Raw genomic sequence first — 21,511 nt, 5'->3', positions numbered from 1 at the left:
TGTTATATAGCACTCTAGAATATTTGGAAGAGTTTGGGGGTGGTTGAGATGGGGTCATGTTATCTGCTAAACTAGAATTCAGATGCTGAGAAAAAGGCATTTGATGAAAGCTTGCTACAAATCAATGTATTTTATGAACTAGGGGGAAATTGAAATTAATGGTAATAGAATTGTCATTTGTAATAATATATAAAATAGAATGCCCTTGATTATGAAGATCATGTTAAATTGCTACTCTACTAAGGGAAACATAGAAACCATTCACTTTTGTATAATAAAACGATGGGCATGTCCAGATTTGGGTATCTGCCTTTCTCATGGTTAGGCTGTTTTCATTTCCTCACATGTACCTTGAAAGCCTTTAAATCATAGACTTTACCTGGCCCTTGATTATGAAGGTGATGTTAAATTGCTACCTCTCTTAATCCTTGGAGTGTTTAAATGAATGTTCTGTAATTGATGGATCAAAGTGTCCGTGACCCATAGCCTTGTACTTTCCCTTTGCTGCCAGTTCTAACATTAGGTAAGAAGACATCATTCAGAATTTTTCTAAGTATATAAATAGTCCTATTGTGTAACCCCTATTAGTAGCACATGTGCAAATTAGTGAAGCAAAAAAAGTTGTTGTGACAGCTTTAGTTGAAAGATTGCATCGGGCTCTGACCTCCTTCCTTGCACATGTTTACAAGCATTTGATAAAATGATTAAACCCTAAGGTGGAATTACTACTTTCTGCTACAGTACAATTTGTGTGGTAGTGGATATTAGTGTTACTGTAATGTGAATTAAAATTGAAGATGGTTTGAGGTTTATTTAAAGAGCCAAAACCCTTCAGCCTTCCTTAGTGAATTCTCTCTCTGGAGGCAGCAGAGAGACCTTCTAAGGATGGGCCACAAGTCTCACTACGAAAGATTAAGATGAGATCTTAAGAGTTTAGACATATTAATAGAACTGGGTATAGATTTTGTTAAGTTACTCTACATATCTTATTTTAAGTTAGGTGTTTATTTTTCTCCCTAATGATACAGTGACTTTTTTTTTTTAAGGTAGTAAACTTTTTTTAATCTCTATACCATGAGAACCTTTGAGTTGGCTCCCCAAGTATTTCTTTATTCTAAGACAATAGCTATGAAAACAACTAAATTTAGGATATGTTAGAGATCAATTTTGACTAGAGTGATCTGTGAAGTTTTCATAAAGAAGATGATTTTTTAGTTGAGCCTTTAAGAAGAGTATTGAGTAGGTGGACGGGAAAGACATTCAGAAGGAAGACTATGCTCTGTAGTTGGTGGGTGACAAAGCAGTGGCTTGAATCAGAGAGACTTGCTTAAGATAAAGCTGGAAAGGTCAGTGGGTCATTAGCTGCTGGGCTGTGAAGTTTGGTCTTCATTGAGCAATGAGTCATGGGAAGATGTTTGACCAGATGAGTGCTCTGATTTCTGGGCTCCTGAAGGAAAAGTAACCTGACAGTGGATGTGGGGTTTAGTTGGAGGTATGAAAAATAAGAACTCGAAGAATGAGATAAGAATGAGATAAGGCGCGGTGGCTCACACCTGTAATCCCAGCACTTTGGGAGGCTGAGGCAGGAGGATCGTGACCAGCCTGGTCAACATAGTGAGACCCTATATCTACAAAAGAAAAACTTAAAAATTAGCCAGTTGTGGGAGCATGTACTTGTGGTCCCAGCTATTGGAGAGGCTGAGGTGGAGGATGACTTGAACCCAGGACTGCAGTGAGCTATGATTGTGCCATTGCACTCTAGTCACAGAGCGAGACTATGTCTTAAAAAAAGAAAAAGAAAAAAAAAATCAGATGGGAAGTCTCTACAAGTGCAAGAGAGAAAAGAAGTTGTTGAAAGTTTAGACATGACGCTGGGCCTGATGGCTCACGTCTGTAATCCCAGCACTTTGGGAGGCCAAGGCAGGCAGATTACTTGAGGCCAAGAGTTCAAGATCAGCCTGGGCAATGTGTCAAAACTCCATCTCTACTAAAAATAGAAAAATGAGCTGGGCATGGTGGTGCATGCCTGTAATCCCAGCTACTGAGGTAGCTAAGGCTAAGGCAGGAGAATCACTTGAATCCAGGAGGCAAAGGTTGCAGTGAGCCGAGATCATGCCATTGCACTCTAGCCTGGGCAACAGAGCAAGACTCTGTCTCAAAAAAAAAAAAAAAGATTAGACATGAATTAGTGATTGGTTGGTGTATTAGTTTGCCAGAACTGCAAAGTACCACAGACCGGGTGGCCTAAATAACAGAAATGTATTTTCTCATAGTTCCGGAGGCTAAAAGTCTGAGGTCAAGGTGATGCCAGGACTGTTTGCTTCTAGGCCTCTCTCCTTGGCTTATAGGTGGCCATTTGCTCCCTGTGTCTTGACACAATCTTTCCTCTTGTGTCTACATGCTAATCTTCTTACGAGAATACCAGTCATATTAGACTAAAACCCTCCCTTGTGACCTCACTACAATTTAATTACCTCCTCAAAGCCCCTCACCCCAAATACAGTCACATTCTGAGGTACTGAGCGGTGGACTTAGGAATTTTCAGGGCACACAGTTCAACCCCTAACATTTAGATAAAAGGGGCAAAAGAACCAGAATTATGAGGTTAGCAGATTGGAAAATCAGTGGAGAGTGGATTTCATAGAAGAAGATAGTTCTGGTTTTAGATGGAAAAATATCTGTCCTGAAGTTCTGCCCAGCTGCTGTGTCATTCAGCCTGAGCTAGGCTTGGGGAGCGAGAGGCCACGGGAAGCACAAAATTGACATCATGATGGCTGACCTCCTGCAAGTCAGCAGGGCCCTGTAAGTTAGGCTTTGTTTTAAACAGAACCTCAACAGCATCATTTTGTCTTACCTATTAAATATTATTCAAGAATAATTAATAATCTGGCCAAACTGTGTAGTAAGGATTTGGCCTTGGCCAAAGAGAAGTCTGGATTTTGTACCAAGCTCCTGGGAAATTATAAATCCTTGGAATTTCCTAAGTGATAGAAATTGTTATTCTCAGCCAGGCATGGTGGCTCATGCCTGTAATCCCAGCACTTAGGGAGGCCGAGGCAGGCAGATTGCTTGAGCCCAGGAGTTCGAGACCAGCCTGTCCAACATGGTGAATCTCTGTCTTTACCAAAAAAATACAAAAATTAACCAGGCGTGGTGGTGCATGCCTGTAGTCCCCAGCTACTCTGGAGGCTGAGGTGGGAGGATCACCTGAGCCTAGGAGGCAAAGGTTATAGTGAGCCAAGATGGTAGCACTGCCTTCCAGCCTGGGCAACACAGCAAGACCCTGTCTCAAAAAAAAAAAAAAAAAAAAAAGAAAGAAAAAAAGAAAAGAGAAGAGAGAGAGAAAAAAAAGAAATTGCTGTTCTTGCTGGGCCCCTTGGACCATGTGGTATCAGCTCAGCCTCTGAGGGAGTGAGTTTATCATGTGGATCATCAGTCAGTCAAGCTGTTTAATGAGGCTCCAATAAAACTCTGAACAGTGCTGCTCAGGTGAGCTTTCCTGGTTGACCGGTCTCCATGGGCACTGTCACACATTGCTATCAGGAGAGCAGCAGGTCCTAAGGACATTGGAAGCTTTGCATTTGGAACCCACCCCCCACCCCATCCCCACCCCAAGTGCAGTCCTATGCATCTCTTCCTTTGGCTGATTTTCTATATCATTGCCCTATAGTAAACCATAACTGAGTTTAACAGCTTACATTGAGTTCTGAGTTCTTTCAGTGAATTATTGAACCATTGAATTTTGGGTGGTTTGGACCCCCTCTGCCTCCCGCAAACTTGGTGTTAATGTGTCAGAAGTGAGAGCAATCTTGGGGACTGTACCCTTGGATTTTTGCAGTTTGACTAACTCCAATGCACACAAAACCTAGGTTTTAACACACTGTGAAGAAATTTTAATAGCTAGTTTTTTAGAGAATAGCTTTCATTATATCATATTTTTCTCTCAGCTACTTCCTGCTAGACTGAGCTTCCTAGAATGTTGCATTTTGATTTGCAGTGAGTTCATTAGCTTCACACCTAAGAAGCTATAGTACATTGGATATAGGAGATGCTTGCCATCCTTGAAGGCACAGAGATTACTTAGTAGACCGCTATTTCTTTTTAGAAATTTGGCCATCTCAGATAATCAGGACTTTTGTAAGACAATATATTATATTTGCATTGCATGACAGGGGTTTTTCGCCTGGTCAGATTTTTTTCACTGGCTCCTATCTGTATGACCAGCTTAGCACCTGTAAGCATCACCTTGAAGAGTTCTCTCTTGAACCTGTACCTGAACTCAACAGTTCCTCTTAGGCAACAAGTTCTAAAGGACTTTGAGGAGAATTTAGTTAATTGTATCTGATGAAAGTAGAATTCATTTGTGTGCATCTTGGTTACAGGAGATGGAAGCTTTTTAAAATGCAGTGTCAAGGGCAGTATTATATACCTGATCGGGGTCATACAAATCACTGTAAAGAGAAAGAAAGCTAAGAGCATTTGAAGCTGCCCACGACTAACGCCAGTCCATTGATGCAACCTACCAGGATAGCTAATGGAATTATTTTAGGGATGCTTAAAATATTAGCTCATACTTCAGCCCCTCAGTTAATAGTTTTGGCAGTAAAATACTTTAAGAATTAATGGATTGTTTTCTCCTACTTTATCCACACATCATTCATTCATAGAGCCCCTGTGTGACAAGCCAAGCTCTGAATACACAACTAAGAAAACAGGCCAGGATCTTACTACTAGTGTGAAACTCAGAGTTCATCAGAGAAAAACAAAAGGAAGACAAACTTTTTAAATGATGATCTTTTTAAAAATCCAAAGTTAGTTCTCTTCTGTTGTGGTGATTACATTCCTAATGCATATCAAGTTGTTAGAAATATTATTTACCATGATTTCAGTGGGAACTAAGGGATTTGAAGATAATTTGGGTTATTTATTTTTCCACAGTAGATTTAAAATTTTAGCTCTAAAACCTAAATCACTGAGCAAATCCAGCATTCTTTTTACATGTAGCCTTAATTCAAAAGGAATACCTTCTCTTTTCTCAATCCAACTAAAACAGTAATTGTCAACACTTCATGTCACATTTTATTACAATTTAGGTGGTAGTTTCTATTATATGGTGCTAGTAATATGTTATAGCTAATCCTAATGCAAATTATATTTTATATTAATCCCTACACTGTACCTCATAGGTAATTAATTAAACAAAATATTATTTTAATAATGTTACATGTGTAGTTCTTAACACGGGTCTAGCCGAAAGTAATAAATACTACATTTGATTATGATATAAAAAGTTACGAAACTCTGTGCCCTCGGAGAAATTTCTGTATTTGTTTTTAAACAAATTCTAGATGATGCTAAACCTCTAGCACATTAGAAGGAGTTCTTACCCTTAGGGAGCTCATACTGTAGCCAGGATGACCAGCACATAAAGCACTCACGATAGGATAGCATGTAAGAGAAGCCTCCCAGCCTCCTGTTTCTTGGTCAATGTCAAAATCAGATCTCTGTGGCTGCATTGGAGCTGATATGCCACACCTATAGAAAGATGTTACCAGAGTGTTCATGCATGTGAATTGTTTTTAAAATAGAAAAGTAAATATCAAGTAAACGTAAAGCAAATTTCAAAGACATGTTAAGTATTTTAAAGGCAATATGTGCATCATAAAGACAATGTAATAATAAACAAATGAAAAGCATTTAAAAAACAATTGATATTTCATTCTCATTCTGTCCTTTATATAATTTAGTGGTGAGTTTCTATTTTCCATAAAAGAAAGAAAGAATATGCATGGAAAGTGACATAGATCTATTGAAAATATTTTTGGAATGATTTCATTAGAGGTATAACTTTTTAACGTGGCTTCAGTTTCTGTGAAAGAAAAAGCACTTCTAAAGAAGTACAATTCTGTGAACTCAGATGTGAATACCAGTAATACTCCTTTGTGTGCCAGATTTTAGAGGGGTTTTCGCTTTTATCCTTGAATGAAGTTGTTGAAACCCGACTTATAAATTTAGGCTCATAGAAGCAGCTTAGGTTATTCTTATAAAGTATTAAAAGATTAGTTACCCTGTAAAAGTAGTTTAGGTGATTTTAGAGTATCTAAGGAATACTATGCAAAACTCATACAGATAAAATGGATTTTGTAAGTATTACCCTGTTTTTAAAGGTTTTCTTCAATATAAAACCCTTGAACTTTAAAATGTCCTTGATTTTTTTTAAGGGGTTGCACTTTAACTGGCAATATTGTTTAGTTTCTTTTTTGGGTGTAAGATTTTAATAGTTGTGCCATGGATGAATTTGTGAAGCCGAGGAAGACGCACCAATAGTGTCAGCAGGTGTTTCTCGTGTTCTGTATAATTACACATGTGTATCATGGACAGTTTTAAGCAATGGTGTTTAAAGATCCTGCTTAATTGGCTGTAAAATAATTAAATACGGTTTTGACTGGCAAATTTATAATTCTGTTAGATGCATAAGCCAGTGAGCCTGAATGTCAATGCAACCTCATTTTGGAAATATTAGATTAATAGAACTAATTGTACTAAAAGTACAAAGTTTACTCTGATTAATAGTCTTAAAATTCTTCTAGAGGTTTAGTCAGGTAAATTTATGTTACTTACTTTTCTTCTTAAACTTTTAATTAAAACTTATTTCAAAAGTTTGAGCTATTCAGTTCTGTACTTCTCTTTCTAGTTTCTCTGAAGTTGAGTTCTTGCAATTTGTCAGTGACTCCAGCTCCCTTATTGAGTAACGTGCCTTATCAAAAGTACTAAAATTATATACTGTTTTATGTGTATTTGTATCTGCAGCTGACAGGTACCCTGAACATCTTCTCTAACACGTATTGATGTCTACTTATAACCTATTTTAGTGCTGTGCGAATGGATCTAATATACCAAATGTACATGATAAATGTTTTATCTCTGATTCTCATTGATCAGTTTTGAAATGATCAAATGGTTTATCTCAGTAAGACACTAATTCACATTGATCAAATTTTAAATGATCAAGTTGACTTGGTTTCTGCTGAACACAAATCGTATTAAAACATTACTTGAACATGCTGCCTTCTCTAATGCAGGAGTTATGTTACCAGCAGTTACATTATAACTAGAGTTATTGTATTATAAAGATGTCTCCTTCATAATGAAAAGTTTACACAAGAAGAAAAGAATGCGATATTACAGGAAGAACAGGGCTTCAGGCAAGGATTTGGGCTTTTACTAACTAATTAAATTCTGCATTTGTATTGGGCCTTTTTTCCCCCTTTTTTAATTTGAAGGGCTATGAGCAAGAAATACAGCAGCTGCAGTGGTGACATTTTATTCCCCACGGTCCTTGGAGCCAAGTAACATCTTGATTATTCAGTAAGAGACATAGTAATTGAAGAGGCAAAATTCTAGATAAAGTAAATATACCTGTACCCTTTGGGCACAAGCCTCTTGGTTACAATTATGTCTTTAGAAGTTTCGGGTTATTTGTTGGTTTTTGTTTTTAAAGCATCAGCTCACCTACATCAACTTCCATAGTATTTCATGTCCCCTCTGGAGTTTGTGAATGTGCTGCTGGAGGAGGATTTCATATCTGAAATTGAAGAAAGATGTTAACGTACTTATGACTATACTTTGTATATGAAGCTGATGGCAAATACACATTTGGCTGTCACATCGACTTGGTTATTTAGAACACAAAATTCCTCAGGCAAGTTATTTATTATGTCTTTGACTTGAGTCTTCCATCTGTAGAATGTAAATTGTAACTGCCACCTTCTGTAGGGCATATAAGCTGAGAAGGTTTAAAAGTTAACTGAGAAAGTTGTCTTTGATCCTTATCTAAAAAATGGTCGTAAGTTGTTTTATTCAACTGCAAGATACTGGCTCCCATTTCAGAAAAGTTGTAGGTGATGCGGCTCCTTCCGTTATCTCATCAGGGATATGCAAGGTAGTGCCAGCTCCCAAGCTGTCAATCTGCCCGGCTTGTTTGTCTGTCCACCTCCCACCAAGCAACAAATTAGTTCCACGAAAAGTGAGACCGACTTTGGAGCATGCCAATATTTGACAGTATTTCTTACGTTACCCATTTAGAATTGGTTATATTTACAAAGAAGACTTCGCTGATAAATGGGTTTTTTTACCCCCTTCTAAAATTGGAGCCCTTCGAATCAGATCTGCCTAGTTACTTATTTCTTTTTAGTTCATCGAGTTAGATCTCTTTACTTGGTCTAAATGCTATTTTCTAAGATAATAGAAGTAAATGTCAAGAAACATTAAGGAGAGAGATTTCCATCTGCATTATCTCTCTACTCCATGACTGGTTGCCACAGTATTCCACTCAACTCAGTGGTATCCTGCAAAAAAGGGCAGGGCAGATGGAAAAGCTGATTGGGAATATAGGAATAAAAAGGGCAGGAGGAGGAGCGTACACCAAGAACAGAGAGTATTGTTAATTTCTCTAAAAAGACAGTGCAGACTGCAGCCATCTCATGAACGTGATCACAAGACCAAAAGGCTCACTTCAGAAACTTTTTTCATCACTTCAGCATAGGGTGTAAAGGCATCCCAACTGGTGAAATAAGCTGCCGATGGTGCAGCCAGATTGGCCACGTCCTTCATAAATCCGTGACCTGGAGCATTCTTCTCTGTTCTTGCCGTGGCAGTTGGGGTTTGTTGGCGTTGCACCGAGCATCTTCTTTCCTTTCATATAAGTGGTTTATGTGTAAACATGTAAATGATCAAACCATTCTTGTGGCAGCTCTTAGGTTTGTGGCCATATACTCCTGGATTCATGATTCATTCTGTGTGAGCTAACAAATCGTTCTGTCTTCCCCAGCAGGAACATTCGTATTGAACTTTCTTCTTAATCAATATGATCCATTAAGAATCTAGTATACCCTACATGGTTATGTGAAATATTAATTGCATACTGTTAGTTAGGTAAATGAAGATTCTGCCAAAATGATAGCTTCTTTCCTTGTATCATAATATTTTAAATGAGAACATTCTGAGTGCTTGGGTACATGATATTTTGGAATTTGTTTATTGATCCTTGCTTATTTGAGTAATTAACTACACAGCTCACAATTGGAAAAGGCATTTCTAACGGAGACTACTAGGTTTGTCCTCTTGCCAATTCCAACTAGAGAATTCATTTACTTTTTAAGGGCTCCAGTTAAAAATCATCTCTTTGATTTTCCTTTGGTGCTTTCAAAGATAAGAAAACATATTTTGCATTTTGAGTGCAACTGAGATATAAGTAGAAAGTAGTGAAGCTTGTAGGAAGGCCAATTAGAATTGATTGTCTGACTCACCTGCCCTGTTATAAGATGTCCAGAAAGACTTCTAGAAGGAAGAATTTAAATTCTGTCCTTGTGTCAGATATGCAAAGTTAACAATCTTAGGACTTGAGCACAGTTAAAAATTGTTATCAAAGAAGTTATCTACACATAAAAATGGTAGCTCAGGATAGTTTCTGGAACACTGTATAGGTTCAGCCATAGTATAACCTCAAATTAATTATGTCTTATCACTCCAGAGTTTGGTAAGCCTATTCCGGATAGCACTTCCCTGGTTTCAGCTAGATAATTAACTTATGAATGTATTTGGCCCCCATTCACTCTGCCTGGGGTAAAACCACATACTAAAATAGAAACTAGAACTTTCATTCTTGTTGCTCATTTGACTGTATAATTACCAAGTCACCCCTCATGATTTCAGCCTTATCAGTATTCTTATTTCTGGCTCTTCTGATTTTTCTTAAGAGATAAGCAAACAAAATACACAAATTGATAGATTGGACCTTATGAAATTTTAAAATTCTGGCCATCTTAAGACACCATTAGGAAAATTTTTTTAATGGGCAAAAGACTTGGACACTTCAAAGGAAGATGTAAGAATGACCAATTAGCACATGAAAGGGGTTTCTACATCATTAGGTATCAAGGAAATGTACATTTAAAACGTAGGAATGGAGAAAATCAAGAAGACTGACAATACTCATTGTCTGGAAAGATTGTGGAGAAACCAGAACTCATACTTTACCGGTGGGGGTATACAATGGCAAAAGTCCTTTGAAAAAAATGTTGGCAGTTCCTTATAAATGTAAAGTATACACTTGCTGTATGATGCAACAAGTCTAGTCCTAGGTATTTGCCCAAGAGAAATGAAAATATACATCTACAAAAAGACTTGTACACCTGTGTTCATAGCAGGTTTATTCATAGTATCAAAAACTAGCAACAATCCGAATGGTCATCATTGAGGAAATGGAGAAACAAAACAGACAGTATTCCACTTGGCTCAGTGGTATCCTGCAGAAAGGGGTAGGGCAGATGGCAAAGCTGATTGGAATATAGGGATAAAAAGCGCAGTGTTCTAGTTTATATTCATAACAGTAGAACACTATTCAGCAATAGAGAAGAACAAACTACTGATACATGTAACAGTACGGATGGATCTCAAACATCATGTTACACAAAAAGAAGCCGGACGCAAAACAGTGCTTCCTATGTGGTTCATTTAAATGAAGTTCAAAAATAGGCAAAATTTGCCTTTGGTGGGAATAGAGGAGATTTGATTGGAAAGAGACACAAGCAGCATTTCTGAGATTTTGGGAATATTCTGTTGTGTTCTGAGTGATAGTTTTACAAGTATATGCAGGTATGTAACTTTTTATACAGTATGAACACTTAAGATCGGTGCATTATGATATACAGGCTGAGCAACCCTAATCTGAAAACCCCAAATCCTCTAAGATTGGAAACTTTGCATGTCAACATGATACCACAAGTTGAAAATTCCACACCTGACCTCATGTGACAGGTCACAGTCAAAGGCAGGTGCACAACATGCAGTCTATTCACTGTCCCTCAGGAAGAAAATTACCTTCAGGCTATGTATAGCGTATATAAAACATAAATGGATTCCACATTTTGGTCTGGGTCTCATCCCTAAGATATGTCTTTATGTATATGCAAATATTCCAAATTCCAGAACCCAGATTCAAAAACACTTCCATTCCCAAGCATTTCAAATAAAGGATACTCAACCTGTATGTTAATTATACCTAAAACACCCTAAATTAAGAAAAACTATACCCCAAATACTGGGAATTCCCAGTTTCTAACTGTAATTTGTCCTAGATAAAATGCTGCTTCAATTTAATCACAGTCTTAAATATATGATTCCCAATCCTATCCATAATCATATTTTTTTCATTGAATTTGAATCCTTTATCTGGAAGTCAGGGCTGTTCATTCAGAATATTTTATTACTATAGAAATAGGGATAAATCGGGGCGGAGCAAGATGGCCGAATAGGAACAGCTCCAGTCTCCAACTCCCAGCGCGAGCGACACAGAAGACCGGCGATTTCTGCATTTTCAACTGAGGTACTGGGTTCATCTCACTGGGGAGTGCCAGACGATCGGTGCTGGTCAGCTGCTGCAGCCCGACCAGCGAGAGCTGAAGCAGGGCGAGGCATTGCCTCACCTGGAAAGCGCAAGGGGGAAGGGAATCCCTTTTCCTAGCCAGGGGAACTGAGACACACAACACCTGGAAAATCGGGTAACTCCCACCCCAATACTGCGCTTTAAGCAGACAGGCACACCAGGAGATCATATCCCACACCTGGCCGGGAGTGTCCCACACCCACGGAGCCTCCCTCATTGCTAGCACAGCAGTCTGTGATCTACCGGCAAGGCAGCAGCGAGGCTGGGGGAGGGGCGCCCGCCATTTCTGAGGCTTAAGTAGGTAAACAAAGCTGCTGGGAAGCTCGAACTGGGTGGAGCTCACAGCAACTCAAGGAAACCTGCCTGTCTCTGTAGACTCCACCTCTGGGGACAGGGCACAGTAAATAATAACAAACGCAGCAGCTCTGCAGACGCAAACGACTCTGTCTGACAGCTTTGAAGAGAGCAGTGGATCTCCCAACACGGAGGTTGAGATCTGAGAAGGGACAGACTCCCTGCTCAAGTGGGTCCCTGACCCCTGAGTAGCCTAACTGGGAGACATCCCCCACTAGGGGCAGTCTGACACCCCACACCTCACAGGGTGGAGTACACCCCTGAGAGGAAGCTTCCAAAGCAAGAATCAGACAGGTACACTCGCTGTTCAGAAATATTCTATCTTCTGCAGCCTCTGCTGCTGATACCCAGGCAAACAGGGTCTGGAGTGGACCTCAAGCAATCTCCTACAGCTACAACCTACAGCTGAGGATCCTGACTGTTAGAAGGAAAGCTATCAAACAGGAAGGACACCTACACCAAAACCCCATCAGTACATCACCATCATCAAAGACCAGAGGCAGATAAAACCACAAAGATGGGGAAAAAGCAGGGCAGAAAAGCTGGAAATTCAAAAAATAAGAGCGCATCTCCCCCAGCAAAGGAGCGCAGCTCATCGCCAGCAACGGATCAAAGCTGGACGGAGAATGACTTCGACGAGATGAGAGAAGAAGGCTTCAGTCCATCAAATTTCTCAGAGCTAAAGGAGGAATTACGTACCCAGCGCAAAGAAACTAAAAATCTTGAAAAAAAAGTGGAAGAATTGATGGCTAGAGTAATTAATGCAGAGAAGCTCACAAACGAAATGAAAGAGACGAAAACCATGGCACGAGAAATACGTGACAAATGCACAAGCTTCAGTAACCGTCTCGATCAACTGGAAGAAAGAATGTCAGCGATGGAGGATCAAATGAATGAAATGAAGCGAGAAGAGAAACCAAAAGAAAAAAGAAGAAAAAGAAATGAACAAAGCCTGCAAGAAGTATGGGATTATGTAAAAAGACCAAATCTACGTCTGATTGGGGTGCCTGAAAGTGAGGGGGAAAATGGAACCAAGTTGGAAAACACTCTTCAGGATATCATCCAGGAGAACTTCCCCAACCTAGTAGGGCAGGCCAACATTCAAATCCAGGAAATACAGAGAACGCCACAAAGATACTCCTCGAGAAGAGCAACTCCAAGACACATAATTGCCAGATTCACCAAAGTTGAAATGAAGGAAAAAATCTTAAGGGCAGCCAGAGAGAAAGGTCGGGTTACCCACAAAGGGAAGCCCATCAGACTAACAGCAGATCTCTCGGCAGAAACTCTTCAAGCCAGAAGAGAGTGGGGGCCAATATTCAACATTCTTAAAGAAAAGAATTTTAAACCCAGAATTTTATATCCAGCCAAACTAAGTTTCATAAGTGAAGGAGAAATAAAATCCTTTACAGATAAGCAAATGCTTAGAGATTTTGTCACCACTAGGCCTGCCTTACAAGAGACCCTGAAGGAAGCACTAAACATGGAAAGGAACAACCGGTACCAGCCATTGCAAAACATTGCAACATTGCAAAAACATGTAAAGACCATCAAGGCTAGGAAGAAACTGCATCAACTAACGAGCAAAATAACCAGTTAATATCATAATGGCAGGATCAAGTTCACACATAACAATCTTAACCTTAAATGTAAATGGACTAAATGCTCCAATTAAAAGACACAGACTGGCAAACTGGATAAAGAGTCAAGACCCATCAGTCTGCTGTATTCAGGAGACCCATCTCACACGCAGAGACATACATAGGCTCAAAATAAAGGGATGGAGGAAGATTTACCAAGCAAATGGAGAACACAAAAAAGTGGGGGTTGCAATACTAGTCTCTGATAAAACAGACTTTAAACCATCAAAGATCAAAAGAGACAAAGAAGGCCATTACATAATGGTAAAGGGATCAATTCAACAGGAAGAGCTAACTATCCTAAATATATATGCACCCAATACAGGAGCACCCAGATTTATAAAGCAAGTCCTTAGAGACTTACAAAGAGACTTAGACTCCCATACAATAATAATGGGAGACTTCAACACTCCACTGTCAACATTAGACAGATCAACGAGACAGAAAGTTAACAAGGATATCCAGGAATTGAACTCATCTCTGCAGCAAGCAGACCTAATAGACATCTATAGAACTCTCCACCCCAAATCAACAGAATATACATTCTTCTCAGCACCACATCGTACTTACTCCAAAATTGACCACGTAATCGGAAGTAAAGCACTCCTCAGCAAATGTACAAGAACAGAAATTATAACAAACTGTCTCTCAGACCACAGTGCAATCAAATTAGAACTCAGGACTAAGAAACTCAATCAAAACCGCTCAACTACATGGAAACTGAACAACCTGCTCCTGAATGACTACTGGGTACATAACGAAATGAAGGCAGAAATAAAGATGTTCTTTGAAACCAATGAGAACAAAGATACAACATACCAGAATCTCTGGGACACATTTAAAGCAGTGTGTAGAGGGAAATTTATAGCACTAAATGCCCACAAGAGAAAGCAGGAAAGATCTAAAATTGACACTCTAACATCGCAATTAAAAGAACTAGAGAAGCAAGAGCAAACACATTCGAAAGCTAGCAGAAGGCAAGAAATAACTAAGATCAGAGCAGAACTGAAGGAGATAGAGACACAAAAAACCCTCCAAAAAATCAATGAATCCAGGAGTTGGTTTTTTGAAAAGATCAACAAAATTGACAGACCACTAGCAAGACTAATAAAGAAGAAAAGAGAGAAGAATCAAATCGACGCAATTAAAAATGATAAAGGGGATATCACCACCGACCCCACAGAAATACAAACTACCATCAGAGAATACTATAAACACCTCTACGCAAATAAACTGGAAAATCTAGAAGAAATGGATAATTTCCTGGACACTTACACTCTTCCAAGACTAAACCAGGAAGAAGTTGAATCCCTGAATAGACCAATAGTAGGCTCTGAAATTGAGGCAATAATTAATAGCCTACCAACCAAAAAAAGTCCAGGACCAGATGGATTCACAGCTGAATTCTACCAGAGGTACAAGGAGGAGCTGGTACCATTCCTTCTGAAACTATTCCAATCAATAGAAAAAGAGGGAATCCTCCCTAACTCATTTTATGAGGCCAACATCATCCTGATACCAAAGCCTGGCAGAGACACAACAAAAAAAGAGAATTTTAGACCAATATCCCTGATGAACATCGATGCAAAAATCCTCAATAAAATACTGGCAAACCGGATTCAGCAGCACATCAAAAAGCTTATCCACCATGATCAAGTGGGCTTCATCCCTGGGATGCAAGGCTGGTTCAACATTCGCAAATCAATAAACATAATCCAGCATATAAACAGAACCAAAGACAAGAACCACATGATTATCTCAATAGATGCAGAAAAGGCTTTTGACAAAATTCAACAGCCCTTCATGCTAAAAACGCTCAATAAATTCGGTATTGATGGAACGTACCTCAAAATCATAAGAGCTATTTATGACAAACCCACAGCCAATATCATACTGAATGGGCAAAAACTGGAAAAATTCCCTTTGAAAACTGGCACAAGACAGGGATGCCCTCTCTCACCACTCCTATTCAACATAGTGTTGGAAGTTCTGGCTAGGGCAATCAGGCAAGAGAAAGAAATCAAGGGGATTCAGTTAGGAAAAGAAGAAGTCAAATTGTCCCTGTTTGCAGACGACATGATTGTATATTTAGAAAACCCCATTGTCTCAGCCCAAAATCTCCTTAAGCTGATCAGCAACTTCAGCAAAGTCTCAGGATACAAAATTAATGTGCAAAAATCACAAGCATTCTTATACACCAGTGACAGTCAAACAGAGAGCCAAATCAGGAATGAACTTCCATTCACAATTGCTTCAAAGAGAATAAAATACCTAGGAATCCAACTTACAAGGGATGTAAAGGACCTCTTCAAGGAGAACTACAAACCACTGCTCAGTGAAATCAAAGAGGACACAAACAAATGGAAGAACATACCATGCTCATGGATAGGAAGAATCAATATCGTGAAAATGGCCATACTGCCCAAGGTAATTTATAGATTCAATGCCATCCCCATCAAGCTACCAATGAGCTTCTTCACAGAATTGGAAAAAACTGCTTTAAAGTTCATATGGAACCAAAAAAGAGCCCGCATCTCCAAGACAATCCTAAGTCAAAAGAACAAAGCTGGAGGCATCACGCTACCTGACTTCAAACTATACTACAAGGCTACAGTAACCAAAACAGCATGGTACTGGTACCAAAACAGAGATATAGACCAATGGAACAGAACAGAGTCCTCAGAAATAATACCACACATCTACAGCCATCTGATCTTTGACAAACCTGACAAAAACAAGAAATGGGGAAAGGATTCCCTATTTAATAAATGGTGCTGGGAAAACTGGCTAGCCATAAGTAGAAAGCTGAAACTGGATCCTTTCCTTACTCCTTATACGAAAATTAATTCAAGATGGATTAGAGACTTAAATGTTAGACCTAATACCATAAAAATCCTAGAGGAAAACCTAGGTAGTACCATTCAGGACATAGGCATGGGCAAAGACTTCATGTCTAAAACACCAAAAGCAACGGCAGCAAAAGCCAAAATTGACAAATGGGATCTCATCAAACTAAAGAGCTTCTGCACAGCAAAAGAAACTACCATCAGAGTGAGCAGGCAACCTACAGAATGGGAGAAAATTTTTGCAATCTACTCATCTGACAAAGGGCTAATATCCAGAACCTACAAAGAACTCAAACACATTTACAAGAAAAAAACAAACAACCCCATCAAAAAGTGGGCAAAGGAGATGAACAGACATTTCTCAAAAGAAGACATTCATACAGCCAACAGACACATGAAAAAATGCTCATCATCACTGGCCATCAGAGAAATGCAAATCAAAACCACAATGAGATACCATCTCACACCAGTTAGAATGGCGATCATTAAAAAGTCAGGAAACAACAGGTGCTGGAGAGGATGTGGAGAAATAGGAACACTTTTACACTGTTGGTGGGAGTGTAAACTAGTTCAACCATTATGGAAAACAGTATGGCGATTCCTCAAGGATCTAGAACTAGATGTACCATATGACCCAGCCATCCTATTACTGGGTATATACCCAAAGGATTATAAATTATGCTGCTATAAGGACACATGCACACGTATGTTTATTGCAGCACTATTCACAATAGCAAAGACTTGGAACCAACCCAAATGTCCATCAGTGACAGATTGGATTAAGAAAATGTGGCACATATACACCATGGAATACTATGCAGCCATGAAAAAGGATGAGTTTGTGTCCTTTGTAGGGACATGGATGCAGCTGGAAACCATCATTCTTAGCAAACTATCACAAGAACAGAAAACCAAACACCGCATGTTCTCACTCGTAGGTGGGAACTGAACAATGAGATCACTTGGACTCGGGAAGGGGAACATCACACACCGGGGCCTATCATGGGGAGGGGGGAGGGGGGAGGGATTGCATTGGGAGTTATACCTGATGTAAATGACGAGTTGATGGGTGCAGCACACCAACATGGCACAAGTATACATATGTAGCAAACCTGCACGTTGTGCACATGTACCCTACAACTTGAAGTTTAATAATAATAAATAAATTAAAAAAAAAAAAAAAAAAGAAATAGGGATAAATCTTGCTTTTATTTCGTTTTTCTTAAAGAGTCATCCTTTTTCCCCCCATTAAGTTACATTTGCCTGTTGTACTCTTTTCTTCTTCAATCTAAGACCTTGTAGGTAGCCTTGGATAAGATTTGAAAATTACTCTTGATAAAGGGATTTCAAAGGCAGGCAGTATTTGTGAATGAAGCATTTGTACAGTAGCACTGGTACTTTTTAATATAATAATCATATGCAGTAATTTGTTCATACTATTTATTGAGTCCTGGCAGAATGCTTGAAAACTTGTAAAAGCTTGCGTCTTGGCCCTTCCTTACATGTTGAAATGAAAGCGCACATGTTCATATGTTAAAGTGTCGCCAAGCATCCCCAACTTGCTCACATGCCTGCCTTAAGTTATTTCATGTGCTTTCCCATTCAGTGGCCAATAGTTAAATTGCTGTGTTCCTTTTGTGATTGTGTATGTCTAAATGCTGGTAATCAGCTGAATCCCTGGAAAATTGATAAATGTGCTCATTAAGGAGAGTTCTTGCTCTTGGCTCCGTTTCACAAGTCACCTCAGCTAGTGTTTCTGGATGAAGCTGGCAAGAAACACTGTGTAGTGATACATCTGGCTTTATACTCCTTTTCAAGGAAAAGAAAACCTCCTTTTTTAGTATGTTAAACATGCATTGTAGGGATATTGCAATTACAAAGAAGTAAGCTATTTGCCAATTACATTATTTACACAAGAAAGACCAAGGGGCTGCTGCTGTGTGGTGAGATTTTTAATTTTTTATGCACTGCCATTTGCTCCTCTTGTTCTCTTGAGCATCTGAGATTACACAAGTGCCTATTCATTTGTGACGCAGAGCCATGTATGCAGACTCTGAAGTCCACCGGCTGGCCACTAGCGTAGATCTCAACAAACCTGACTGTGTGAGAGATGCATTCAGCATGGTTTATGATTGGAGTGTTGAAGGTAGTATACACCTGTTCCTGCTTTCAGGATGAAAAATGAATTGCCAATTATAGTAGACATGTTCAGACAGACGCTTCATATGGTAGAAGCTTGCTCAGCCTGCTTTATGCTGGGCCCCCAACTATGAAACCATCAGTTGTGAAAAAGGGGCGTGTTGGCAAGGAGGAGAAGAGAGAAGGGTATCAGTCCTTGACGTGTTACCATTTTTTGTGCTCGTGCAAGCTGTGGGCAGGAGGTCAGTGCCTCACACCTTTGTTTCCCAAGCAGAGCTCTTGAACAAGATGAAGTGATCAAAGCTGGGTGCCAGTGCATTATCACAGTCTCATTACTTTGCAAGCTGCATGCCCAGATGCTGCTGTTTTCTGCATCAGGCTTCTCTGATTTACGTTAGTAACACCTCCATTACAGCTCATTTGATACTGCTCATAATCAACCAGTTCTTGTCTTTTCCTGATAGTGTTTCTCCAATACAAAAGACGCTAGTGTAATGAAGAAAATAGCATTGCTGCTGTAGAATTCATCTTTAAGACATCCTGGCTAATTGACAAGAAGCGAGAACCAAATGCTTTGTCATGACTTAAATCATTGTGGTGTTGGTTTGGGGGTGTTTTTGAAGTCTTTGAACTTGAGTTGTTGGATATTGCCAGCAGACCTATTTTGACACCTCCTGTCTTGGGAGTTCTTTTCTGTTAGTGAATTCTGACACCCTGTCCTTATTTGTTTGGTTTCTTCCCCTAGTGAGCTCAATGGCATGTATTTGGCATATATTTATTTTTTTAAAGGTATTAATGTGACATTTTTGCTTTGAAGAACTTATCCTCAGTATTAACACATCCATTCATCAAGGGTCTCTTGGATGTTCCATGTTCTATGGGCCCTGAAAATACAAACATATCATTTGAGTCCCTGTCCTCACAGGGCTTATACTCATTGGGATCATTAGCTCAACTGCAGAAGTATCAAAATTTGATGCAGAAATTATTACTAAAAGATTTGTTCATGAAAAATTTTGAGTATCTTATATATTCCATATGGTTGTTATAAATTGGGAATACAAAAAGTGACCAAAACATGTTAAATGCTAATATGAAGGTACAAACCATAAAATGCAGTAGGACTAGGAGGGGAATCCCAGGGGAATCTGGATTGCCTGAAGAGGTGACTGGTATAAGCTGGATCTTCTCACCTTGAGATTTTCTTCAGGTAAGAAGACAGAGAATGGCCTTGCCATGAAGAGGGAATTGAATAGTGGAAATGGTTGAAACAATGTGGGGGAGGTCTAATGGAATATGAGACCACAAAGGAAGACTGGCGTCAGACTTGAAGGACTTGAAATGCTGTATTTTAAAAGGCAGAGTTAATAGGGCATAAAGATTCAACCAAGAGTTCTACCTGCTTGGGAATATTTTTTCTTTCACCTATCCCTGGTGCCCATAATTGTCATCACTAGGATTATGCCTTTTGAGTTGGTCATTGTTTCTGGAAGTCTTCTATCAAATAATAAAATATAATATTAGGCGCATAGATATTGTATACATTTATTATATAGTAATTAGAGTTTACTGCATCAAAATAATGACTACCACTCTTAATACACTAATGTCCACTCAAAAATAACCACATATTAGCTTGCCATATTGATTGATAGCAAAGTTCAGGGGCTTGAAAGGATGGGACATAGGAAAGACTAGTTCTGATTTAAAAGGTGGGGAGGAGAGAGTCGAGGAAAGATTGGATTCATGCCATGCTGCCTGGGAAAATCCTAGGGCATTAGGCAAAAAAAGAGCCTCATCTTTTCATACCAATTGAAATGGTATACGATTAGCTTCCATTATTCCTAGCTGTGATACCTTTGAATGGTGTCCTGAGAATTCACATGGTACCAGGTTCTTTGTGTCATTGCAAAGGGTGTGTGAGAGACAAATGTATGTGGTTTATTCAGATGTGTTTTATCTGGATGTCTAATTTTTAATTTATGTCTGTAATTCTGATTGTGCTCAAAATAGATACAATTAGCTCACTTCCTAGGTAAATTTTCTATTGCTAGTTCACTTGATTATTAAATGAACCTTTTAAAGTATTCTCTCTCCTTCCATTGAATTTTATGAACAACTTTTCTCTTTTGATAGCCTTAGAGACTTAGTGTAGTGAAAAGGATATGAAATTAATAAATACTACAGGTGGCCCCCGTTGCCTGCAATTTTGCTTTTTGAGGAGTATAATAAGATACTGAAAGACTGCATTCACATAACCTTTAGTCTAGTATATTGTTATATTTTATTATTCTTGTTGTTAGTCTGTTACTGTGCCTAATTTATAAATTAAACTTTATCATAGAGGTATGTGTAGGAAAAAACATAGTTTATCTACAGTTAAGTACTATTCATGGTTTCAGGCATCCACTAGATATCTTAGAATGTATCCCCCATGGATAAAGTAAAACTGCTATATTAGATTTTTTTCTCTTTTAATTTATCAAGGAAGTTTTTTTTTCTTGTAACAAGGGAAATGTAATTTTACTCCTCTTTTCTTTTCCAGATCAGCCTTTTAAAAGTAAAGCATGTGAAGTTGTAGTTTGATATTTAGCCTTTCACATTTATCTCTATGAATAGATATGTTAATAAACATATTTTGTTTTGTTTTCACAGAGTGTAAGACTATACCATATATATATTAACTTATATTTATTATGGACATATCCCCCTGGGTCAACACGTAAATTCAACGCCTTCTTTTAAATCCAACTCATTCTTCTAAATAGCTGCATTGTGCCTCATAGGATTGGTCTGTAGTCCTCTACTGAAAGTTTCTTTCAAGTGATTGGATTTTGTGTGTGTGTGTGTGTGTGTGTGTGTGGTGGGGGCGGGTGGGAGGTAGATAATTCAGAAGAAGGCTGCAGCAAAACAAACTCATACCTAAACCCTAAGGAAATGGTACTTTTATTTCCGTAACATGGATGGGGTTTGAATTGTGACCATTCCTTCCAACTGTGTAGCATTAGGCTACTTAACTTCTTGAGCTTCTTTTTGTTGATATAGGACATGTATGTATAATACCTCATGGGTTGTTAATAAGGGTT

General features: G+C 38.8%; 1 protein-coding gene across 2 annotated transcripts in view; it reads left to right on the top strand.

The window, feature by feature from the left end:
• Window positions 1-21,511, top strand: part of CHCHD3 (coiled-coil-helix-coiled-coil-helix domain containing 3) — a 298,991-nt gene that overhangs the window by 239,808 nt on the left and 37,672 nt on the right. The window lies entirely within an intron of this gene.

This window comes from Chlorocebus sabaeus, chromosome 21, assembly GCF_047675955.1.
Source record: "Chlorocebus sabaeus isolate Y175 chromosome 21, mChlSab1.0.hap1, whole genome shotgun sequence".
Taxonomy (NCBI): Eukaryota; Metazoa; Chordata; class Mammalia; order Primates; family Cercopithecidae; genus Chlorocebus; species Chlorocebus sabaeus.
This window is presented reverse-complemented; position numbering and strand designations above follow the sequence as displayed.